General features: G+C 39.6%; 1 protein-coding gene and 1 long non-coding RNA gene across 2 annotated transcripts in view; one reads left to right on the forward strand and one right to left on the reverse strand.

Annotated features, from left to right (window-relative positions):
• Positions 1–26,820, forward strand: part of CCDC192 (coiled-coil domain containing 192) — a 309,467-nt gene that overhangs the window by 14,788 nt on the left and 267,859 nt on the right. The window lies entirely within an intron of this gene.
• LOC123574035 (uncharacterized) lies at positions 16,588–26,704 on the reverse strand. Its single transcript, XR_010587591.2, has 3 exons — positions 26,597–26,704; positions 19,993–20,096; positions 16,588–19,270 (listed from the first exon to the last, which is right to left on the reverse strand). It is a non-coding gene; the product is annotated as an uncharacterized lncRNA (long non-coding RNA).

The following is a 26,820-nucleotide window of genomic DNA, read 5'->3' on the forward strand; positions in this document are numbered from 1 at the left end:
ACCTATGACGCATGACAACTTATACAAGTCATGCAGCAAAGCTTCAAAAGGAAACCACCAAAGTGATATTTGTGTAGCTTCCAGAGCTCAGCTAAAATGTCATGGATTCAAATGGGCAAGAGGAAGTCAACACTGAGTGGCAACAAGGGACTCTGAACACGTTGTCTAGGACTTAAAATTCACTAGCACCGAAAAGACTTTGACTACACCTCCACGTCTCTGCCCAGCACTGTAACTGGTTATATATAATCATACCTTATTTGCCTGAGGAAAACTTTTCCTGGAAGGGAGTATCAGTTATTCATTCACCAGCTAGAGATAGCACAGGGTAGTGAAAGAGTGCACGCCTGGGACTCTGGCAACCTGGGTTCATTACTGTTTCCATAAGGAGTTAGCTTAGAGGTTTTTGAAAATCACTTAATTTTGGCCAGGTGCGGTGGCTTATGCCTGTAATCCCAGCACTTTGGGAAGCTGAGGCGGGCAGATACCCGAGGTCAGAAGTTCGAGACCAGTCTAGCCCAAATGGTGAGACCTGTCTCCACTGAAAACACAAAAATTAGCTGGGCATGGTGGTGGATCCCTGTAATCCCAGATACTCAGGAGGCTGAGGCAGGAGAAATGCTTGAACACGGGAGGCAGAGGTTGCAGTGAGCCAAGATAGCACCACTGTCCCCCAGCCTGGAGTCTGAGGTAGACAGACTCCATCTCGAACAAACAAACAAAAACAAACAAAACATTTAATTTCTCTGGGCCTCATTTTTTTTTTCATTTGTAAATTAAGTTTGGGCTAATCTCTAAATTCTGTTTTACTTCCTAATAAACATTTATAGCTAGAATTCTGGGAACAATTTGCTGAATACCAATATGAAAGAGACTTGAAGAACTTGGATAGTAAGCCCCAGGTCACATGGTCCATGTGAAGCAAAGTAGGAATTTGAATTCATTTTGCCATGAATGCCTTCCTATCTACAAAATAGAACCAGGCTTCAAGAAAATAGAAAAAGTCTACAGGAATAAGGAAAATTCTAGAAATAGAAATAAGGTTTTCCAGGAAACACTAAATTACATTAACATTCTGCTGAAGTTGTTCTTGTTACTATTGGCATTTTAATGAAACCTCCAGGAAAAGAGAATTTATTAGCTAAAAAGTAGCTTTTGACAGGGCTGTGCAGTTGTTCAGTGTACAGTTTTGTTTTGTTTTGGATAGATACTCGTCCTGCTTGCATTCAGTCTCCAACCCTCACAATTTCTGTGACCTTGGGAAAATTACTATTTTTATACCTCATTTCCTCATCTGTAAAATGGGCATGGTATGAATAGCATCAGCTCCATATAGTTTTTTACAAGAACTAAATGGGAAGGTGAGAATAGTATCTAATAAGTTTACAATAAATGTTGGCTCAATAAATATTACATTACACGAGATATTTTTTACATGGGTAGCTTGCTGAAATCCTAAATTATTTAAATATGTGCCAGAGCACAAAACTCTGGAATTAAGTATTAGAGTAATAAGGGCGAACTTTATAAAATTTTTCTTTATGATTATTTCATTTATTTTTCCAAATTCAGAATAAAACAAAGAAAATGTTTGGTTAGAATGAAGATTAATTTGAGCTCTGTGCTTAAAATAAAAGCTTTGTCTTTGGAACTAGCACAGACCTCTAGGCATTGAGAGACCAAGTTTCTCTTTTTCATTCCCAGAAGTGCTCTTTCATCATACATATTTTTTTTCTTTATATGAGCCAACTTTCAAAATATTTGGAAGAAGAAAGGATTCATTCTCAGGTTTCTCATCATTGCTTTGCTGGTGACCTTGGGAAAGTCAATTAAATTATTTCATGTTTTTCATAGCATGGAAATAATAAGTGAGACTATTCAGCACATAAATCAATGATTTCGGAGTGCTTAAAATCCTGCAAAAATATTAAATACCAAAATATGACTATTTGAAAATAATGAATTTATGTTTGCGTTTCAAAAACAAAATAATCACATACTTTATTGATAAAGGAAGGCACATTTCACATGTGACAAATGCTATTTGCTAGTCCCCAATTAACATATTCAATGCTGAAACATGGAGGATTTATTGCGGATGTTCTGTAGCAGTGTAATCCCTGCCCCTTGCCAGCCTGCCTCCCCCTCTAAGATAAGTAGAGGCTTTTGCAGCTATTTTTAATTTGAAATTAGATTTAAATAGGGAAAACATTAATCTTGTGATTACCCTCCTCACAGAATTCCAAGCCTGAGCTTTCACAGAGGTCACACTGTTCCTTAGAGTGATATGTAACTGAAGTTTCAAAGAATACCCAGCTAGTGAGTCCAGGAATGAAACTATGTGTTTATTTAAATATCTCACCAAGGAGGGCAAAATATGAGAATGATATGTCCTCTAACATTTACAAAGAAATCTTTGGCAATAAATCCCAGTGACTCTTTGGAATTGGATAGCTCTGCTCAGTATGTTGGACAGATTTACAGGATATCAGGTTATGGGGCACAGCTTTTGGTGATGATATTTCTATGGAAACAAGACCTCTGGGGAGATGTCTGCAATTTGTGCACCCCACAGGACATCTCTGGGAGGTCAAGTGGAGTAGGCCCTGTGGTCAGCTGCCGTCTTGCCCTAGCTCCTCTTCTCAGGGTAACTTTGCTCTTTGGCCCTGGAAAAGACCTGCCTGGTTTCTTGGATTGTTCTATACTACCAAATAATTCTTTTGTTCTATATTACCGAATCATTCTTTGCTTACCTTTGTGGATAATTAGAATTTAAGAGATGAAGTTTTCTGAATACTGCCTTATGTTTTATTAATTCATTCATTCATTCTGAACATGCAATACTGAGTGCCCATTGTGTATCAGGCACTGTGTAAGACCCTCATTAGCTTTACAAAGATAAAAAACAGAATACCTACTCTTAAGGAATGTACATTCTAGTTGGGGAGCAGAAAACGTTCTGCTTCTATGGATACCTATTGACTACTTAGTAACTTTTGAAGAAGCTAACATTTTGATAAAATTTTGCCCAAGGTGCCATTTAAGTTTGGTTTGCATTTTACCTTCTAGAAACAAAATTACCATTACTTTTTCAGTGAATATAATTTTAAAGCATTTCATAGAATTTAGTAAAATACGATATATGAGTAAATGTTGTTGAAATATGTTAATGTTTTGAATGAGGTCTTCAGATTCCAGAACCACTCAAAGCTTCATTTCTGAAAATGTCTTTAAGGCAGATTTAGAGAAAATGCTTGGATTTAAGTCAAATGAAGAATCTTAAGTTATAGGAAGACAAATTAAATATGTTAAGTGATGACTAGAAACAGTTGTCTGGGTAACTGAGACTCCTTCTTTCCCAGGAACCAGTGCTAAATTCTGTATGGGGGGATGGGGTTGATATTCAGATCAATTGATCTATGAACAGTATCCATACTGCCCAAAACTTCTGAGGATAGAAATTATTTGTAATCATCCTTAATTACCTTATATTTCCTAGCCAACACACTGCCTTGCATATAATAAACACTCAATAATGATTTGCTGCATAGTGTTGAAGTGAATTGAATTAAGTCAAGTGTCTAAATATCTGCTTATCCCCATAGTCGCTAACCACTGGCTGTGATAAACTTCGTTGGTTTGACTCTTAAGTTTGAAAACACAGAGGGCCTGTTCCTGCCTTTTTCTTTCTACCCTCTGTGTCTCATTTAAAAAATCACTAGTAGGCCCTCTGTGAGTGAATTTTGTTTGTGTGTGTGTATTTTCCTTAGGACTCATTTCATTTGGGGCTGAGCTTTTCCTTCTAACCCTCCTTTGAGTCCTACATAAACAATATATTTAAAAATAGAAATGTATTGATTTTTTAAAAGATGGTCCGATACATGAGATATGTAAAATTCCTACTTTTAAAAATTCATTCCCTCTCCCTCATCCAGTTTGAAATAGCGTTTAGTATAATAAACATTTACTTAATAAATATACTGGAACAGAAGAATTGAGGTGATAGATTATTTTATGTTTAAACATCCACGGGCAAACACTAACCAACTCTTTTTCAATTTAACTAGACTGGGTCTTTTTGGCTGGAAGCCTCTCTTCACTTAGCTGAAATGGCACTCTGCGTGTTTTAAGGAGACACATGGATTTCCAGACTTAATCTTTAAATCCCTAATACTCAGTCTCTGCTATAACTCACTAATTCTCTTCTTCTTAAAAGACAGGCTTAAAGAGGAGGAGTGAAATTATTTTTTAAAAATCAATAGCAAACTTCGAAATGTATGTGGAAGCTTTTTTGTTCAAGGGAATCAGAATGGATTGCATCATTGCATGTTTGTTTTTACATTTTCATGCATCCATTTTCTAATATTATAGATTTAGTAGCCAGGGTTCTAAGTTGATACATCTTGTTCCTTTGTTTAATCATTTATTTGACAAAAAGGCATAGAGAGTTTCCTGTGTGGAAGGCATCTCCTTGGTGGACACACATTGTCTCAGATAGCATCATCACCCTCACTTAACTGATTTAAGATCCAAGACAGGAGCTAAGGATCACAAACATCTAGCAGGTTACAGACTGAGTGTGAGCAAACAGGCTGAGTGGTAGGTCACTGCTGGTTGGACACCGTGGAGGAAGTGCCTTTTATCTTAGATCTTGAAGAACAGGGGGAATTCTAACATGCAAAATCAGAAGAAAAGAAGAAAAATAAATTATGTGGTGAAAAAAGTACAGGACTGGAAAGTAGCACATCTGGGTTCTGGCCTCTATCAGAAATTGACTTCATGTGCTCCAGTACCTCAAGCTTCTCATTTATAAAACGAAGAATTGGGCTAGATGATCTCCAACTTCTTTTCGAGTTCCACCATTCTATATGGCACTTCACGCGAGGGGAATAACCTGAGCAAAGGTATAGATTTAGTATGCATGGTAATGGATGAACAGTAATCACAATGAGCTGGTATGTAGGGTTCATGATGAAGAAAATAATAGTAGGATTTGGTTTTGAATATCAGATTGAGATTACCTGGAAAAATATTAATGATCGTAACAAAATCTAATGTTAAAACAGTATTTTGATTGTAGTTTGGAAAAGCAAAACCTTTCGAGTCTGCTTTGCCCATCTTCTGACACTCAGAAAATAGTACTGAATGCCCAGATATTTGCATGAAGTTTTATTGCTCTTCTTGTGTATTTCCAGTTGCTCCAATTAATTGCTTCAGGAAAGTTTGGTGATCTCTTGCTCTTCTCAGAGACAAACCAGTCCCAATGGTGGGTAAAATTTAGATATTTGGATGTTTAAGAAACAATGGTATCAATCTTGGCATCTCAGAGGAGGAGCCAAGGCCTTCTGGGAGCATCAGAAACCTTTCTTTCTAGCCTGTTTGTTATATAGGTTCCTGTTTTTTGTCAACAGGTTGGTGGTTTTGGGAATACATGAAAGAAGATGTACTATTCCAGGTTATAAAATCCCTGTGAAGGATATCTTTTTCTGAGCTAGGCTTAGTCAAGTCAAAGTCGCTGGGAAGTGCCGTGTGACTCCCTCACCACACACACAGACACACACACACACACACACACACACACACACGAAAAGTAAAGTTCTTCCAGCTAAACAGAGCTTCATCTTGCTGTGCATTTCTTTGCCATCTTAAAGCATCATAGCTCCTATGTGAAGGGCAAGGAGAAGGGGCTGTAACAGTTTGGACTTTCTTTGAAGGACAGGGAGGAGTAATTGTTTTTGTTTTTTATTTTTGAGTAGAGAGTAGTTTTATTTGAATCTTTCATTGGGAAGGTTGATTTGGAGAAAGAACACAGTTTGGATGAGACAAATTGGAGTAGGGAGATTGTACAGGCAGAGAAACCTGCTAGAATGCATTATAAGAAGCTTGAAATAGATAATAATAGTAAGACTAGAATGAAAGAAATTTTTTAAATGTTGAAAAGGAAGACTAGAATGATGTAGAACAATGCTGTCCAGTAGAAATAGAAAGCAATCTACACATGTGATCTAAACTTTCTGATGACCACATTAAAGCAAGATAAAAAGACATAGAAGAAATTAATTCTAATAACATATTTTATTCTACTCAGTCATTTCAACATGTAACCAATTTTTAAAAAATATTAGTGAGATATTTTATATTCTTGCTGATTGTACTAAGTTTTCAAAACTTGGTGTGCGCTTTGCACTTACAGGTCTCAATTTAGACTAGCCACATTGCAAGTGCTCAGTAGACACATGTGGTTAGTTGCTACCATATTGTTCAGCATAGCTCTAGAATGATGACAAATTGTATGAATTGGACTGGAAGAAAGGGAGGGAGAATCTGAGGGATTGAGTCTAAAAGAAGAACAGTGACTCCTTTATTAAAACTGGAAATATCAGAAGATGCATATGATTGAGGAAGAGAGTGGGGAGAGAGGATGAGCAAGTAATGATTCCATTATTTTGACTTAAAGGGGCCAGTAAAACACCTGTTGGGGGATATGTGGCAGGCAACTGTAAAGGTAGGGTTATTCAGCATGGAAGACAGAACTCAAAATGGAGATACAGCCTTGGGAACTGGTTCTAAGAACATGAACATCAGAAATGGTGATATTCAATGTGGTTACAAGTGCAGAGATACAGAGAGAGGAGAAAGCCTTGAGCAACCCTGAAAGTGGAGGGCTCAAGGAAGAAGGCAATTTGGTAAAGGAGAAAGGGTCACAGTCGAAGGCTGGGAGGAGAGCCAGTTCTGGCAGTGCCTGAGTGAGGGATTGTTGAGTTGGAGTCTACCCAGGATTCGGAAGGCACATAAGGCAGGAGAAAAATGGAAGCATGGGAAGAAAGTTATGGTAACAAAGGGGTGTTTGAAGTTTGAATTTCATTATTTCAATAGCTAACTAAATAACTTTAGAGAAATGACTCCATCTTTCTAAATCTTTGTTTTCTAATTGTAATAACAAAATAATAGATGCTAATACATCCTACTTGCTTATTCTCCTATATGTCAGACACTTTGTTAAGTGCTTTAAGACCATTATTTCATTTCATTTTTATAAAAAACATTGTAAAATGTATTTTAGGAGTTACACTGAGATAGGATATTATTAGATGATAATCCACTCAAGGGACCTGTTTTTAACTTATCTTAGACACCTTGCTTCCTAATGAAGCTCTTGTGAAGTAGACAGATGCATAAGGGACATGAAAAATAGTGAGTGTGGTACCCTTTACATTTTCTGGGTTCTGCTTTGAACCCCAACTTAAGCCTAATAAAAAGGCTGAAATGCATGAGCCTTTTCATTCCTCTTGGGGAAACCATGACTCAGCTTACCATCCAGCAGTTTAAAGGAGACAGGCCAGAGACAGACACACTCATGTGCACATGTTTCTTTCTTTTTATGAGACAGAGTCTCATTCTGTCACTTAGGCTGGAGTGCAGTCACATGATCACAGCTTACTATAACCTCAACCTCCCAGGCAGGGCTCATGTGACCTTCCCGCCTTAGTCTCTGGAGTAGCTGGGACCACAGCTGCATACCACCTCACTTTTTTTTTTTTTTTTTTTTTTTTTAGAGACGAGGTCCTACTGTGTTCCTCAGGTGGGTCTTGAACTGGGTGAAAGCAGTCCTCCCACCTCGGCCTCCCAAAGTGCTGAGCTTATAGACATGAACTATGACACCCAACCCATGCATCCATCTTTCTTGTGCACAGTGACCTACCACTAGTAAAAATGGCTCAATAAATTACCTGGTCTCTAACCAACCAGGTTAGTTGAGGGTGTAAAGAGGAGTGATGGTGGAGGGATGGATAAATTAAATACTCTCTGACTTTTCTTTGAGGTCTCCAAGAAGTTTTCCTGTCCCTATTTTATAATGAGGAAACTGAGGCCCAAAGAACTTCATGGAGACTTGACTTTTGGAGTGGCAGAACTCAGATTCAAAAGCAGGCCTGCTTAGTTCCTAAGGCTCTTAATAATTGAACAAACTACACACTTCTGCAAGTATTTTATTAGAAAGTAGGATTCTCACCAATGTATTTTGACTTCTAAACTCATATTATTTGTATTACACTTCACTGTCTTTTTTGTTACTGCTCACTTCACTTCTACAAGGCAAATTAGTTTAGTTATATTGCACTGACATGCGAGAAAACATAGGCAGAGGGTGTCAAGGGAAATAACATTCTAAGTTGCACAGTTATTTGGAACTAATGTTATTACCTAGCTGCCTTCTTGGCCTAGTTTTTATTTTAGTCATTTTATCTCACATTTCAAATACATACACACACACACACATACACATACATATATATGTATTTGAAATGTGAGATAAATGTAATATATATTTGTATATGTATTTTACACCTCATAAATCCAGGAAATTTTGCATTTATTTTATATATATGAAATTTTCTGTACGTACTATATATACATATTATACACACACACACACACACACACACAGATGTAGTTTATATGTATTTCTCCCAAGATCAACATCATTTCTGTCAGCTTAGCCACATACGTTCTTAGGCTGTGGAGGCTTATGAACCCCAGAGCACCAGGTTATTATATATTAGGTTTGCTCCTAATATCAACTTTTTCTTTTCAATTTGATCTAAATTGTTAGGTGGGGATCTAAAAAATGATTAAGATTGGGGAAGAATAACATTTCAGGCTTTTGGTACAGGCTAACCTTGATCATTCTTGCCTTATGTTTGAAATAAACCTCCTGTCATTTAATTCAGACCCCACCATCCATATCTTCTTAAACAGATTATTTATTTATCATCTAGAAACTGAGCTTAAAATGCCTTTGGTTTCTTCAAGCCAATACCAGCCAACATTTTGTGTAAGTGGCCAATTTAGAAATCTAAACTATGATTTTCATTCAACCATAGCAAAACACTCATTATTTGTACAGTGCTTTCTAAATACAAGGTCTTGTATATGCTGTTCATGAATTAATTTATTTAATTCTCATAGTATTCTGTGAGCTAGATACTGTAATTATTCTTATTTTATTGAAAGTAAATCTAAGCAGAGGACATTTAGGTTACTTGCTCAAGATCATACAACTAGTAAATTGGAGAGCTAGGATTCAAGACAATGTGGCTTTAACTACTAAGCTATGTTATATTTCAAATAGAGGATGTGAATGCCGGAATGGACAGCAACATTCTAAAAATTGTAGGCCCCAATTGTAATTTTTTAATCAAAATGACAAGCTAATTGGAAACTTAGTTATTTCAATCTATTAATGTTTATTTATTTAACATCCATGACACAGCAAAGCAAGAGAGGATATGGTAATGCATAATAGTAACACAAAGTCCTTGCTGGTAATGCATAATAATAACACAAAGTCCTTGCCCTTGAGTCCTCTAGTTGGGGAGACAAAACTGCCACATGGAACATTCAGAGAGCAATAAAAGTGTGTAGTTAAATGCTGAGTCATGTGGTATATTAAGAGCATGTACTTGTACTAGAAGAGCATAGAGAAGAAGGAGAATGCAAAAGAACAGTGTGGTCAGGAAAAGACTTGTAGAGGATCTTAAATGTTAGGGAGAAAAAGGGTGAGGAGACAGGCTATAAGGAGACCCTGGCAAGATGAACAAGATGAAGGTGATTGGAATATCAGAGAGGGGAATGAACATGATATGGTTTCTGTATTCTTCATTCCCTTGGTCTCTTTTCTCTCTCTGTATATACATACATACATGCGTGCATATTTGCGCTGTATATGAGAATATATGTAGCTACACATCACAGATATATAATGTTTCTTTTGCACCAGTATTAAAATGTCTCCAATAAACTCAGAAACGTGATGGGTGTGATGGTTAATACTGTCAACTCGATGGGATTAAAGAATGCAAAATATTAATCCTGGGTGTGTCTGTGTGGATTTTGCCAAAAGAGATTAACATTTGAGTCAGTAGGCTAGGGAAGGCAGATCCACTCTTAATCTGGTGGGTACAATCTAATCAGCTTCCAGTGAATATAAAGCACACAGAAAAATGTGACATGGAGAGACAGTCCTAGCCTCCCAGCCTACATCCTTCTCCGATGCTCGTTGCTTCCTGCCCTCAAACATCATACTCCAAGTTTTTCAGTTTTGGGACTCCGACTGGCTCTCCTTGCTTCTCAGCTTGCAGACAGCCTATTGTGGGACCTTGTGATCATGTGAAACTCAATCTTAGTAACCTCCCATATCTATCTATCTATCTATCTATCTATCTATCTATCTATCTATCTATCTATCTATCTATCTCCTATTCGTTCTGTCCCTCTAAGAGAACCCTGACTAATACAGAGTTTGGTAGCAGGAGTGGTTCTAGAGGGACAGAATATTAAGGATGGAGTTCTTTCATTGGTTTTGGAGTTTCTGGAGTTGGCTGCTTAATGATTAGATCCAAAAATGCTAAGGACTCTACTTCTAATACTATGGAAACACTGATAGTCTTTGATGTGAATAGAGAGTTATGCAAAATAAATTCATTTCACACTCTTGATTCACTGCTTGTGAGAGGCAAGGAGTTTAGTGACTCTATACATAATATCTTTGACCACACGTGGAGAACCAAGGAACATAATGAAGCTGGTTGGTTGCATCTAAATTCAATGGACAAAGTGATGAAAGAAAATGATGAACTAGGGGATTCTGTCTCCCAGCTTCAGAAGCAGATACTGTGCCTCAAATCTGCTAAGATTGCCCTGAGAGTCTTATATCCTATAGAAAGAGAGCTGAAATTGTGGAAAAACAGACACAAGCTCTTATCGTGCTAGTGGTTGACCTGCAACAAAAGATGCACGCACAGCCTCACGAGGTGTCTATTGTTAAATGAAGGCATTGATTGGAAAAGAAGGGGACCCTGAAACTTGGAATGGGGATGTGTGGGAGGACCCTTATGAAGCTGAGGACACTGAGTTTGTAAACTCTGATGAACATTTTTTGCCAGAAGAAACAGCTTTTCCATCCCCAGTAGTGGCAACATCCTCTCCCTGACCCATGTTGCCATTAGCCTGTCCACATTTGTCTGAAGAGATAAACCCTGAGCTGTCTGAGGCAGCAGTGATGGCCTCCCATTAGGCAGTTGCCAGGCAAGATAATGTTGATTCTCCTCAGGAGCCACCCCAACACCGCTGTTTACTTCTAGACCTATAACTAGACTAAAGTCCCAGCAGTCCCCTAGAGGTAAGGTTGAGAGTGTGACCCATTAGGAGGTGCACTATGCTCAAAAAGAACTGTTTGAGTTCTCTGATTTATATAAATAGCAACATGGAGAACAAGCATGGGAATGGATATAAAGGATGTGGGTTAATAGCGGAAGAAACATAGAGTTGGATCAGGCTGAATTTATTCATTTGGGCCCACTAAGTAGGGACTCTGCTTTTAATGTTGAAGCTTGGGGAGTTAGAAAAGGTTCTAACCATTTATTTGCTTGGTTTGCTAAAGTATGGATTAACAGATGGCCTACTGTGAGTGAGCTGGAAATGTCTGATCTCCCTTGGTTTAATGTAGAGGAAGGAATCCAAAGACTTAGGGAGATTGGGATGGTGGAGTGGATTAGTTATGTTAGACCTACTCATCCCAGCTGGGAGGGCCCAGAAGATAAACCCTTGACCAATGAGTTGCAAAATAGGTTTGTGAGGGCAGCACCTGCATCTTTGAAGAGCCCTGTAATTTCTCTTCTCTGTATATCAGATCCAGCAGTGGGAACCTCAGTCACTCAACTACAAAATTTAAATACAATGGTAACAGTTGGATCCCGAGGTGCCAGGGTCCAAGGGGCAGCACTCAACCATCAAAGGCAAGGTGGGAGTAGCTACCATACTGAACAGCAGAAGCAAAGCAGCAATCAGAATAGTCTGACTCATGCAGAGCTCTGGCACTGGATAATTAATCACAGTGTTTCTAGAAGTGAAATTGATAGGAAGACTACTGCATTCCTACTTAAATTAAACCAACAGAAAACTTCCAGGTTGAATGGACAAAAGACTTATTTGAATTACAAAAATAGAGAATCACAGTCCCTCAATTCATTTCCAGACTTGAGCCAGTTTACAGACCCAGAACCCCTTGAATGAAGGGGAGACCAGGTCCCCTTGAGTAAGGACCCCTTTGCATTGCCAACAATTTATGTAGTGAATCTTTCTCCCATCCTTCTCCAAGGAGATCTCTGGCCTTTTACCAGGGTAACTGTGCATTGGGAAAAGGGAAATTATCAGACATTTCGGGGACTACTAGACACTGTCTCTGAGCTGAAATTGATTGCAGGGGACCCAAAGTGTCATTGTGGTCCTCCAGTTAAAGTAGGGGCTTATATAGGTCAGGTAATTAATGGAGTTTTAGGTCAGGACTGACTTACAATGGGTGCAATGGGTCCCTGGATCCATCCTGTGGTAATTTCCGCAGTGCCAGAAGGCATAATTGCCATAGACATATTTAGCAGCTGGCAGAACCCCCATATTGGCTCCCTGACTGGTAGGGTGAGGGCTATTAAGGTGGGAAAAGCCAAATGGAAGTCATTAGAGCTGCCTCTATCTACAAAAACAGTAAGAGGATGGGAAATTGATCACATCCCTGGAGGGACTGCAGAGATTAGTACCACCATGAAGGGTTTGACAGACACAGGGGTGGTGATTCCCACCACATCCCTGTTCAACTCTCCCATTGGGCCTGTGAAGAAGACAGATAGATATTGGAGAATGACAGTGGATTATTGTAAGCTTAACCAAGAGGTGACTCCAACTGCAGTTGTTGTACCAGATGTGATTTCATTGCTTGAGCAAATTAACACATTTCCTGGTACCTGGTTTGCAGCCACTGGCTTGGCAAGTGCCATTTTCTCCATCCCTATCCATAAGGCCCACCAGAAGCAATTTGCCTTCAACTCGCAAGGCCAGCAATATACCTTTACTGTCCTACCTCAGGGGTATATCAACTTTCCAGCTTTGTATCATAATCTTATTTGGAGAGACCTTGATTGCTTTTTGCTTTCACAAGATATCACACTGGTCTATTACATTGATGACATTATGTTGATTGGATCTGGTGAGCAAGAAGTAGCAAACACACTGGACTTATTGGTGAGATATTTGCATGCCAGAGGATGGAAAATTAATCCGACTAAAATTCAGAGAGCTTCTACCTCAGTAAAATGTCTAGGGTTCCAGTGCTGTGGAGCCTGTTGAGATATTCCTTCTAAGGCAAAGGATAAGTTCCTGCATTTGGCCCCTCCTATAACCAAGAAAGAGGCATAATGCCTAGTGGGTGTATTTGGATTTTGGAGGCAACACATTCCTCATTTGGGTGTGTTACTCCAGTCCATTTATTGAGCAACCCAAAAGGCTTTGAGTTTTGAGTGGCGTCCAGAACAGGCAAAGGCTTTGCAACAGGTCCAGGCTGTTGTGCAAGCTGCTCTGCCACTTGGGCCATATGACCCAGCAGATCCAATGGTGCTTGATGTGTCAGCGGCAAATAGGGATGCTGTTTGGATCCTTTGGCAGGCCCCATAGAGGCCTCCTTCACAGTGGAGGCCTCTATGCTTTTGGAGTAAGGCTCTGCCATCTTCTGCAGATAACTACTCTTCTTTTGAGAGACAGCTCTTGGCCTGTTATTGGACTTTGGTGGAAGCTGAACGTTTGACCTCAGGTCATCAAGTCACCATGCGACCTGAACTGCTTGCCTATGATGAACTGGGTGCTTTCTGACCCATCTAACCATAAAGTGAGCCGTGCACAGCAGTATTCCATCGTCAAATGGAAGTAGTATCTACGTGATCAGGCTGGTGCAGGTCCTGAAGGCACAAGTAAATTACATGAGGAAGTGACTCAAATGCCCACGGTCTCTACTCCGGCTACCCTGCCTTCTCTCCCCCAGCCTGCACCAATGGCCTCATGGGGCGTTTCCTATAATCAGTTAACATAGGAAGAGAAGACTAGGGCCTGGTTCACAAATAGTTCTGCATGATATGCACACACTACCCGAAAGTGGACAGTTGCAGCACTATAGCCCCTTTCTAGGACTTCCCTGAAGGACAACAGTGAAGGGAAATCTTCCCAATTGGCAGAACTTTGAGCAGTGCACCTGGTTTTGCACTTTGCATGGAAGGAGAAATGGCCAGATGTGCGATTATATGCTGATTCAGGGGCTGTAGCCAATGGTTTGGCTGGATAGTCAGGAACTTGGAAGAAGCATGATTGGAAATTGGTGACAAAGTCTGGGGAAGAGGTATGTGGATGTACTTCTCTGAGTGGTCAAAAACTGTGAAGATATTTGTATCCCATGTAAGTGCTCACCAATAGGTGACCTCATCAGAGGAGGATTTTAATAATCAAGTGGATAGGATGACCCTGAGTGTGGATACCACTCAGCCTCTTTCCCCAGCCACCCGTCATCACTGAATGGGCCCATGAACAAAGTCACCATGGTGGCAGGGATGGAGGTTACTCATGGGCTCAGCAACATGGATTTCCACTCATGAAGGCTGACCTGGCTGTGACCACTGCTGAGTGCCCAATTTGCCAGTAGCAGAGACCAACACTGAGCCCCCGATATGGCACCATTCCTTGGGGTGATCAGCCAGCTACTTGGTAGCAGGTTGATTATATTGGATCTCCTCCATCATGGAAAGGGCAGAGTTTTGACCTCACTGGAATAAACACTTACTCTGGATACGGGTTTGCCTATCCTGCATGCAACACTTCTGCCAAGACTACCATCCATGGACTCAAAGAATGCCTTATCCACCATCACGGTATTCCACACAACATTGCCTCTGATGAAGGCACTCACGTTTTGGCTAAAGAAGCGTGGCAGTGGTCTCATGCTCATGGAATTCACTGGTCTTACCATGTTATCCATCATCCTGAAGCAACTGGATTGATAGAATGGTGGAATGGCATTTTGAAGTCACAATACAATGCCAACTAGGTAACAATACTTGGCAGGGCTGGAGCAAAGTTCTCCAGAAGACCATGTATGGTCTGAATCACTGTCCAATATATGGTACTGTTTCTCCCGTAGCTAGGATTCACAGGTCCAGGAATCAAGAGGTGGAAGTGGCACCACTCACCATCACCACTAGTGATCCACCAGCAAAATTTTTGCTTCCTGTTCCCATGACATTATGTTCTGCTGGTCTAGCAGTCTTAGTTCCAGAGGGAGGAATGCTGCCACCAGGAGATGCAACAATGATTCCATTAAACTGGAAGTTAAGATTGCCACCTGGACATTTTGGACTCCTCCTACCTTTAAGTCAACAGGCTAAGAAGTGAGTTACAGTGTTGGCTGGGATGATGGACCCAGACTATCAAGATAAATCAGTCTACTACTCCACAACAGAAGTAAGGAAGAGTATGCATGGAATACAGGAGATCCATTAAGGCATCTTTTAATGTTACCATACCCTACGATTAAGGTAAATGGGAAACTACAATAGCACAATCCAGGCAGGACTACAAATGGTTCAGAGCTCCCAGGAATGAAGGTTTGGGTCACTCCACCAGGAGAAAAACTGTGACCTGCTGAGGCACTTGCTGAAGGCAAAGGGAAAAGAGAATGGGTAGTAGAAGAAGGTAGTCATCAATACCAGCTACGACCACGTGAATCAGCTGCAGAAACAAGGACTGTAACTGTCATGAGTATTTCCTTCTTCTTTTGTTAAATCATGTTTGTGCATGTAAACACTTGTACTAAGAAAATGTCTTTATTTTATTTCCTTGTCATTTATCATGTAACATAAGATTTATTGACCTCATATCAGCATTTAAGTATTGTTAACTGTATGTTATGGATGGTAGTATTTGGGTTGGGGGTCGGTGTGTTTCCAGTAGCACAAAGGATGGTTGGAATATGTTAGGCGTAATTATGACCTTACTATTGTCTTTATTTGAATATTATGTATGATCTGAGGAGATGTGTATGGGTTCAAGTTGACAAGGGATGAACTTGTGACGGTAAATACTGAGTGTCAACTTGGTTGAAGAATACAAAGTATTATTACTGGGTGTGTCTGTGTAGGTGTTGCCAAAAGAGATTAACATTTGAGTCAGTGTGCTGGGGAAGGCAGATTCACCCTTAATCTGGTGGGCTCAATCTAATCAGCTTCCAGAGAATATAAAGCAGTCAGAAAAAAATGTAAAAAAGAGAGATGGGCTTAACCTGCCAGTCTACATCTTTCTCTGTGCTGGATGCTTCCTGCCCTGGAACATCGGACTCCAAGTTCTTCAGTTTGTGGAATTGAATTGGTTCTCCTTGCTCCTCAGCTTGTGGACAGCCTATTGTGGGACCTTGTGATTGCATGTATATATGTGTATACATGTGTGTGTGTATATATGATATATATATCATATATATATCTCATATACATCTCATGGATACTATATATATATAAAAATATATATAAATATATCTCCTATTAGTTTTGTCCCTATAAGAGAACCCTGACTAATACAATGGATTACTGGGAGATGGCAATTTATTACTTCTAAATCTGCAATGGCTCATCTGTGAGAGAGAAATGAGATAGAAGTTATCCTTCAAACATATCCTGTAATACTACCCTCCTTTCAGAAATCAAGGACAAGTCAATACTTATACCAGAAAGATATTTTTATTTTTTAAAAAAACCCCTCTATATATGGTAAAATTGATTGTTTTTTGATTGACACCACATTTTACTCTTGTACACATTTTTGGTTTTATCATTGCTGTAGGCAATAGAGAGGAAATTACTTCGTAATATCCCTCTGTGTTTGACAATAAAATACAAGAAAAATTAAGTCTTTCTCCAGTATAGTGAGTTAGGTGATTGAGATGAAAATTCCCAGTTTTATGGGTGGGTAGAGTTGTGAATCATGAGTGCTGTTACCAAAAAAAGGCTACGTTTTTAAGACCAGGATAGGAAATTCTTACATAAAATTATCTCTGTCTCACGCAGCCTTGATTATATGAAACAAAGAAACCAAAATTCTTGTTTTTTTAAAAAAAGTTTTGAGACATAGTAAATTGGATTTTATTTGCCACAAGATTTTTTTACTGATAAAAAAATTTCTTCAATATAATTCTTATTTACCCCAAAACTGTAATCCACCGACTTGACTTAAAAGCTATCTTTTTTCGGTCCGAGTGCGGTGGCTCAAGCCTGTAATCCCAGCACTTTGGGAGGCTGAGTCGGGTGGATTACGAGGTCAGGAGATTGAGACCATCCTGGCTAACATGGTGAAACCCCGTCTCTACTAAAAATACAAAAAAAAAAAAAAAAAAAAAAAAAAAAGAAAGAAAGAAAAATTAGCTGGGCGTGGTGGCAGGCACCTGCAGTCCCAGCTACTCCGGAGGCTGAGGCAGGAGAATGGCTGAACCCGGGAGGTGGAGCTTGCAGTGAACGGAGATTGAGCCACTGCACTCCAGCCTGGGCGACAGAGTGAGACTCCATCTAGGAAAAAAAAAACAAACAAACTATTTTTTTTCATGCCAGTTGAGTATAATATTCTTGTTCTATTTTTGTATCCTTAATAACCCACTTTGAGCAATTAGTGGAGGAAAAACCATATCTGTGTTCTGCAGATGTACTCAATGGGGCCATCCATTTATATCTGGATATCATCATATCTGGTAGTTCACTGATAGTAGAACTAGGTGGTAAAGTTGATTCTCTTCTTTTTTCTTTTACAAAATGCATCACAATCTTATAGATATTACAATAGGCTTCAGTAGTGGTGGTGTTCTTGATTTCATCAACAGGAGGTACATTTGTATGTGAGGCTGTGTGTCTGTGTGTGCAACCAAAATGGCCGCCTCTTGGAGTAATTACATATTCTCCAGATTCCTAGAGTCACTTTTCCTTTAGTATTGAAGCAAAAAGTTTTTTGAATTATCTTCTCACATATTATTGGAAAACTAGCATATTTTCCCATAGCTACACTGATTCCTGTTGGGTTTGATCAGTGGGGGGATGTCACTTGCATTTTTTCTGATCGCTTCTGACTTCTAGTTCTTGCTCTATTGTATTATAAAGTTCTTCTCAACCTTTCACTTCCTATCTGTAAGGCCATATTTCACTCTGCTTTACACTGTCCAAACTGTTTACTACTAAAGTCCTCTGAGTCTAGAATATGTGCATAGCAGACTTTTCTGAAGGACTTGGGGACTAAAGGAGAATTATATAAAATAGGCAACATATTTGAGGTAATCTAACCTTCAATGTTAGACAGCCTTGGTCTTAAAAGTCATCTAATCATTCTCATTGCAGTTAATCATCATTGGTTATATATTTGACTTTGGTTTCAGCCTATTGCCATGCTGTTGGATTTCCCTTTCTTCCTTCAACTGTTTTCCCTCTCTTTTCAGCTTGCTAATCTCTAACCCAAAATTCCTGTTCATTCCTTCTATAGAATAGTTTATTCATATCCTTGAGTAGAAGAATATTAACAAGATTGGCTATACTTGCTCTGAAGGTCTTATCTCTGTTGCCAGAATATCCCTTGATATAATTTGCATGGTCAACTCATAACCTAAAAATGTTTTTCTAAAGAATGATATAAACTAAAATATTATGGAATAAATGATGTGTCTGGGGTTTGCTTGAAAATAATCTGGGGGAGAGGAATGGGTAAACATAGAGATGAAATGATATTGACTATGGGTTGTTGTGTCAATATTGTTGTGTTATATCAGTATTGACCATAAGTACTGAAGCTGGGTGATAGGTACATGGGAGTCCATTATATTTGTTTACTTTACTTTTGTATATATTTAAAGTACTCTATAATAACAAGCTAAAATTTTTTTCTACTATTTATTGCAATATGTAGTATATGTTCTATAAAATTATAATAGACAATTAAGTAGATAATTACTCTAAGCCAATGTAAGAGATTAATAGACTAAAACTCAGGTTAAAAGCAGATATTGGAAGGGAGGCAAACTTAAGAGTACATTGAAAAAATTGTAAGGAGAGATGCAATGATAACAAATATATTTGTTACCTTCCAGGGCACAAAAAATTACCAAAACTTAGTGGCTGAAAACATCAGACATTCATTATCCCAAAGTTGTGGGTCAGGAATCGGGGCAAAGTTTAAGTGGATTTCTCAGGATCAAGATACTTTGCAAGGGTGCCATGAAGTTGTTGGCTGGAGCTCCAATCATACGAGGCTGAGCTAGATGAATATCTACTTCCACAAACACATTTATGTAATTCTTGGCAGGTCTCAGATCCTCGCTGGCTGTTATCCAAAGACATCATTTTCTTGTCCACATGGTTCTCTCCATAGGGAAACTCTACAACATGGAAGAGATTCCCCTTAAAAAGTGATTGAGATAGCAACTCCAGGTAGAAGCCACAGTCTTTTTGTAATCTAATTTCAGATGACAGGCCATTGCTTTTCTATATTCTATTTTATAGCAGTATGTCTATTTTTTAGAATAAGTTAGGAGGAGGGTATCATTTGGGGCCATGTTAGAGGGTGCCTACCATAGTCTGGACTTTGGGCTCCAATAGTTTACATTTCTCTCACATTCTAAATACATTCATTCCCTCCCAAGGTCCCCAAAGTCTCTTGTCATTATAGCATCAGCTCAAAGTCCAGGATCTCATCAACTAAGTCAGATCTGGGTATGGATGAGATTTCTCAGGGTTAGTTCCAAAGTTCAGCTCCCTTTATGGAGTTTCTCTTACTATAGAGACCTGTGAAAATAAAAATCCAGGTTCTCTGCTTCTCACACATCAATATACAATGGTGAAACAGGTATAGGATAAACACTATAAATATTCCTTCGAAAACAGGGAAAATGCCAGGGGCGGGCACGAAGGAGTCTCTGATCCATAACAATTCTGAAGTCTAACTGGGCAAATGTTGGAAATTCCTTAATTAGGTCTTAAGGCCTAGCAATAAGTCTCCATGGCTGTTGGCTCTGCCCTCTGGAATTATACCGGTCAACCCAGGCTGCTATCAAAATACCACCAGCTGGATGCCTTAAACAACAGAAATTTATTTTCCTACATCTCTGAAGGCCAGAAGTCCAAGATCAAGGTGTCAGCAAGATGGTCTTTCTTCCTGGCTTGCAGATGGCTACCTCCTCATTGTGTCCTCACATGGTCTTTCCTCTGTGTATGTGCAGAGAAAGAGGGGAGAGAGAGCGAGACAGAGTGTGTGCGTGAGAGAGAGATAATACCAGTACAGCATGAATATAGAGATTACAGGAACAATTTTATACATTATTCATGCCAATCATCATAATAATTTCCCAGGATGCCTTTATTGTAAGTGAAGGTAAAACCACTAAAAATTCCACCAGATAAATCAAAATCATGTTATCTAGCACTTAAAGAATTATATAATTGTACTATTATTTGATTATACTTTTTATCTAATACAACCTTGATTTTGTTAATATTTCATCTACTCATTTATTCAATAAATTATTGTTAACCACTTACTAATTGCTAGGTATTGAGGTTTCAATAGTTTCCACCTTGAAAGAGCTAGCAAATTTTAGTTCCTAATTCTATAGGGTGATGTAATTTTCTTTTTTTTTTGTTTTTTTTTTTTGTTTTTTTAAATTTATTTATTATTACTATACTTTAAGTTGTAGGGTACATGTGCATAACGTGCAGGTTTGTTACATATGTATACTTGTGCCATGTTGGTGTGCTGCACTCATCAACTTGTCATTTACATCAGGTATAACTCCCAATGCAATCCCTCCCCCATCCCCCCTCCCCATGACAGGCCCCTGTGTGAGATGTTCCCCTTCCTGAGTCCAAGTGATCTCATTGTTCAGTTCCCACCTATGAGTGAGAACATGCGGTGTTTGGTTTTCTGTTCTTGTGATAGATTGCTAAGAATGATGGTTTCCAGCTGCATCCATGTCCCTACAAAGGACACAAACTCATCCTTTTGGATGGCTGCATAGTATTCCATGGTGTATATGTGCCACATTTTCTTAATCCAATCTGTCACTGATGGACATTTGGGTTGATTCCAAGTCTTTGCTATTGTGAATAGTGCTGCAATAAACATACGAGTGCATGTGTCTTTATAGCAGCATAATTTATAATCCTTTGGGTATATACCCAGTAATGGGATGGCTGGGTCATATGGTACATTTAGTTCTAGATCCTTGAGGAATCGCCATACTGTTTTCCCTAATGGTTGAACTAGTTTACAATCCCACCAACAGTGTAAAAGTGTTCCTATTTCTCCACATCCTCTCCAGCACCTGTTGTTTCCTGACTTTTTAATGATCGCCATTCTAACTGGTGTGAGATGGTATCTCATTGTGGTTTTGATTTGCATTTCTCTGATGGCCAGTGATGATGAGCATTTTTTCATGTGTCTGTTGGCTGTATGAATGTCTTCTTTTGAGAAATGTCTGTTCATATCCTTTGCCCACTTTTTGATGGGGTTGTTTGTTTTTTTCTTGTAAATTTGTTTGAGTTCTTTGTAGGTTCTGGATATTAGCCCTTTGTCAGATGAGTCGATTGCAAAAATTTTCTCCCATTCTGTAGGTTGCCTGTTCACTCTGATGGTAGTTTCTTTTGCTGTGCAGAAGCTCTTTAGTTTAATGAGATCCCATTTGTCAATTTTGGCTTTTGCTGCCGTTGCTTTGGTGTTTTAGACATGAAGTCTTTGCCCATGCCTATGTCCTGAATGGTACCACCTAGGTTTTCCTCTAGGATTTTTATGGTATTAGGTCTAACATTTAAGTCTCTAATCTATCTTGAATTAATTTTCGTATAAGGAGTAAGGAATGGATCCAGTTTCAGCTTTCTACTTATGGCTAGCCAATTTTCCCAGCACCATTTATTAAATAGGGAATCCTTTCCCCATTTCTTGTTTCTCTCAGGTTTGTCAAAGATCAGATGGCTGTAGATGTGTGGTATTATTTCTGAGGACTCTGTTCTGTTCCATTGATCTATATCTCTGTTTTGGTACCAGTACCATGCTGTTTTGGTTACTGTAGCCTTGTAGTATAGTTTGAAGTCAGGTAGCGTGATGCCTCTAGCTTTGTTCTTTTGACTTAGGATTGTCTTGGAGATGCGGGCTCTTTTTTGGTTCCATATGAACTTTAAAGCAGTTTTTTCCAATTCTGTGAAGAAACTCATTGGTAGCTTGATGGGGATGGCATTGAATCTATAAATTACCTTGGGCAGTATGGCCATTTTCACGATATTGATTCTTCCTATCCATGAGCATGGTATGTTCTTCCATTTGTTTGTGTCCTCTTTTATTTCACTGAGCAGTGGTTTGTAGTTCTCCTTGAAGAGGTCCTTTACATTCCTTGTAAGTTGGATTCCTAGGTATTTTATTCTCTTTGAAGCAATTGTGAATGGAAGTTCATTCATGATTTGGCTCTCTGTTTGTCTGTTACTGGTGTATAAGAATGCTTGTGATTTTTGCACATTAATTTTGTATCCTGAGACTTTGCTGAAGTTGCTTATCAGCTTAAGGAGATTTTGGGCTGAGACAATGGGGTTTTCTAAATATACAATCATGTCATCTGCAAACAGGGACAGTTTGACTTCTTCTTTTCCTAATTGAATACCCTTGATTTCTTTCTCTTGCCTAATTGCCCTAGCCAGAACTTCCAACACTATGTTGAATAGGAGTGGTGAGAGAGGGCATCCCTGTCTTGTGCCAGTTTTCAAAGGGAATTTTTCCAGTTTTTGCCCATTCAGTATGATATTGGCTGTGGGTTTGTCATAAATAGCTCTTATTATTTTGAGGTACGTTCCATCAATACCAAATTTATTGAGCGTTTTTAGCATGAAGGGCTGTTGAATTTTGTCAAAAGCCTTTTCTGCATCTATTGAGATAATCATGTGGTTCTTGTCTTTGGTTCTGTTTATATGCTGGATTATGTTTATTGATTTGCGAATGTTGAACCAGCCTTGCATCCCAGGGATGAAGCCCACTTGATCATGGTGGATAAGCTTTTTGATGTGTTGCTGAATCCGGTTTGCCAGTATTTTATTGAGGATTTTTGCATCAATGTTCATCAGGGACATTGGTCTAAAATTCTCTTTTTTTGTTGTGTCTCTGCCAGGCTTTGGTATCAGGATGATGTTGGCCTCATAAAATGAGTTAGGGAGGATTCCCTCTTTTTCTATTGATTGGAATAGTTTCAGAAGGAATGGTACCAACTCCTCCTTGTACCTCTGGTAGAATTCAGCTGTGAATCCATCTGGTCCTGGACTTTTGTTGGTTGGTAGGCTATTAATTATTGCCTCAATTTCAGAGCCTGCTATTGGTCTATTCAGGGATTCAACTTCTTCCTGGTTTAGTCTTGGAAGAGTGTAAGTGTCCAGGAAATTATCCATTTCTTCTAGATTTTCTAGTTTATTTGCGTAGAGGTGTTTATAGTATTCTCTGATGGTAGTTTGTATTTCTGTGGGGTCGGTGGTGATATCCCCTTTATCATTTTTAATTGCGTTGATTTGATTCTTCTCTCTTTTCTTCTTTATTAGTCTTGCTAGTGGTCTGTCAATTTTGTTGATCTTTTCAAAAAACCAACTCCTGGATTCATTGATTTTTTGGAGAGTTTTTTGTGTCTCTATCTCCTTCAGTTCTGCTCTGATCTTAGTTATTTCTAGCCTTCTGCTAGCTTTAAATGTGTTTGCTCTTGCTTCTCTAGTTCTTTTAATTGCGTTGTTAGAGTGTCAATTTTAGATCTTTCCTGCTTTCTCTTGTGGGTATTTAGTGCTATAAATTTCCCTCTACACACTGCTTTAAATGTGTCCCAGAGATTCTGGTATGTTGTATCTTTGTTCTCATTGGTTTCAAAGAACATCTTTATTTCTGCCTTCATTTCGTTATGTACCCAGTAGTCATTCAGGAGCAGGTTGTTCAGTTTCCATGTAGTTGAGCGGTTTTGATTGAGTTTCTTAGTCCTGAGTTCTAGTTTGATTGCACTGTGGTCTGAGAGACAGTTTGTTATAATTTCTATTCTTGTACATTTGCTGAGGAGTGCTTTACTTCCAATTACGTGGTCGATTTTGGAGTAAGTACGATGTGGTGCTGAGAAGAATGTATATTCTGTTGATTTGGGGTGGAGAGTTCTATAGATGTCTATTAGGTCTGCTTGCTGCAGAGATGAGTTCAATTCCTGGATATCCTTGTTAACTTTCTGTCTCGTTGATCTGTCTAATGTTGACAGTGGAGTGTTGAAGTCTCCCATTATTATTGTATGGGAGTCTAAGTCTCTTTGTAAGTCTCTAAGGACTTGCTTTATGAATCTGGGTGCTCCTGTATTGGGTGCATATATATTTAGGATAGTTAGCTCTTCCTGTTGAATTGATCCCTTTACCATTATGTAATGGCCTTCTTTGTCTCTTTTGATCTTTGATGGTTTAAAGTCTGTTTTATCAGAGACTAGTATTGCAACTCCCGCTTTTTTTTGTTCTCCATTTGCTTGGTAAATCTTCCTCCATCCCTTTATTTTGAGCCTATGTATGTCTCTGCGTGTGAGATGGGTCTCCTGAATACAGCAGACTGATGGGTCTTGACTCTTTATCCAGTTTGCCAGTCTGTGTCTTTTAATTGGAGCATTTAGTCCATTTACATTTAAGGTTAAGATTGTTATGTGTGAACTTGATCCTGCCATTATGATATTAACTGGTTATTTTGCTCGTTAGTTGATGCAGTTTCTTCCTAGCCTCGATGGTCTTTACATTTTGGCATGTTTTTGCAATGGCTGGTACCGGTTGTTCCTTTCCATGTTTAGTGCTTCCTTCAGGGTCTCTTGTAAGGCAGGCCTAGTGGTGACAAAATCTCTAAGCATTTGCTTATCTGTAAAGGATTTTATTTCTCCTTCACTTATGAAACTTAGTTCGGCTGGATATGAAATTCTGGGTTTAAAATTCTTTTCTTTAAGAATGTTGAATATTGGCCCCCACTCTCTTCTGGCTTGGAGGGTTTCTGCCGAGAGATCTGCTGTTAGTCTGATGGGCTTCCCTTTTTGGGTAACCCGACCTTTCTCTCTGGCTGCCCTTAAGATTTTTTCCTTCATTTCAACTTTGGTGAATCTGGCAATTATGTGTCTTGGAGTTGCTCTTCTCGAGGAGTATCTTTGTGGCGTTCTCTGTATTTCCTGGATTTGAATGTTGGCCTGCCCTACTAGGTTGGGGAAGTTCTCCTGGATGATATCCTGAAGAGTGTTTTCCAACTTGGTTCCATTTTCCCCCTCACTTTCAGGCACCCCAATCAGACGTAGATTTGGTCTTTTTACATAATCCCATACTTCTTGCAGGCTTTGTTCATTTCTTTTTCTTCTTTTTTCTTTTGGTTTCTCTTCTCGCTTCATTTCATTCATTTGATCCTCAATCGCAGATACTCTTTCTTCCAGTTGATCGAGTCGGTTACTGAAGCTTGTGCATTTGTCATGTATTTCTCGTGTCATGGTTTTCATCTCTTTCATTTCGTTTATGACCTTCTCTGCATTAATTACTCTAGCCATCAATTCTTCCACTTTTTTTTCATGATTTTTAGTTTCTTTGCGCTGGGTACGTAATTCCTCCTTTAGCTCTGAAAAATTTGATGGACTGAAGCCTTCTTCTCTCATCTCGTCAAAGTCATTCTCCGTCCAGCTTTGATCCGTTGCTGGCGATGAGCTGCGCTCCTTTGCCGGGGGAGATGCGCTCTTATTTTTTGAATTTCCAGCTTTTCTGCCCTGCTTTTTCCCCATCTTTGTGGTTTTATCTGCCTCTGGTCTTTGATGATGGTGATGTACTGATGGGGTTTTGGTGTAGGTGTCCTTCCTGTTTGATAGTTTTCCTTCTAACAGTCAGGACCCTCAGCTGTAGGTCTGTTGGAGATTGCTTGAGGTCCACTCCAGACCCTGTTTGCCTGGGTATCAGCAGCAGAGGCTGCAGAAGATAGAATATTTCTGAACAGCGAGTGTACCTGTCTGATTCTTGCTTTGGAAGCTTCCTCTCACGGGTGTACTCCACCCTGTGAGGTGTGGGGTGTCAGACTGCCACTAGTGGGTGATGTCTCCCAGTTAGGCTACTCAGGGGTCAGGGACCCACTTGAGCAGGGAGTCTGACCCTTCTCAGATCTCAACCTCCGTGTTGGGAGATCCACTGCTCTCTTCAAAGCTGTCAGACAGAGTCGTTTGCGTCTGCAGAGGTTTCGGCTGTGTTTGTTATTGCCCGGTCCCCAGAGGTGGAGTCTACAGAGACAGGCAGGTTTCCTTGAGCTGCTGTGAGCTCCACCCAGTTCGAGCTTCCCAGCAGCTTTGTTTACCTACTTAAGCCTCAGCAATGGCGGGCGCCCCTCCCCCAGCCTCACTGCTGCCTTGCCGGTAGATCACAGACTGCTGTGCTAGCAATGAGGGAGGCTCCGTGGGTGTGGGACCCTCCCGGCCAGGTGTGGGATATGATCTCCTGGTGTGCCTGTTTGCTTAAAGTGCAGTATTGGGGTGGGAGTTACCCGATTTTCCAGGTGTTGTGTGTCTCAGTTCCCCTGGCTAGGAAAAGGGATTCCCTTCCCCCTTGCGCTTCCCAGGTGAGGCAATGCCTCGCCCTGCTTCAGCTCTCGCTGGTCGGGCTGCAGCAGCTGACCAGCACCGATCGTCCGGCACTCCCCAGTGAGATGAACCCAGTACCTCAGTTGAAAATGCAGAAATCACCGGTCTTCTGTGTCGCTCGCGCTGGGAGTTGGAGACTGGAGCTGTTCCTATTTGGCCATCTTGCTCCGCCCCCCAGGGTGATGTAATTTTCTATGTAAGAAAGTACCTTAACTGAAATAATTTTTTCAGGCATTTCATAGACTTCATAAATTGTTCCATTTTTGTATATAGTTTGAAAAAATAATTTTTTCGTGAACATG

Source organism: Macaca fascicularis, chromosome 6, assembly GCF_037993035.2.
Source record: "Macaca fascicularis isolate 582-1 chromosome 6, T2T-MFA8v1.1".
NCBI lineage: Eukaryota > Metazoa > Chordata > Mammalia > Primates > Cercopithecidae > Macaca > Macaca fascicularis.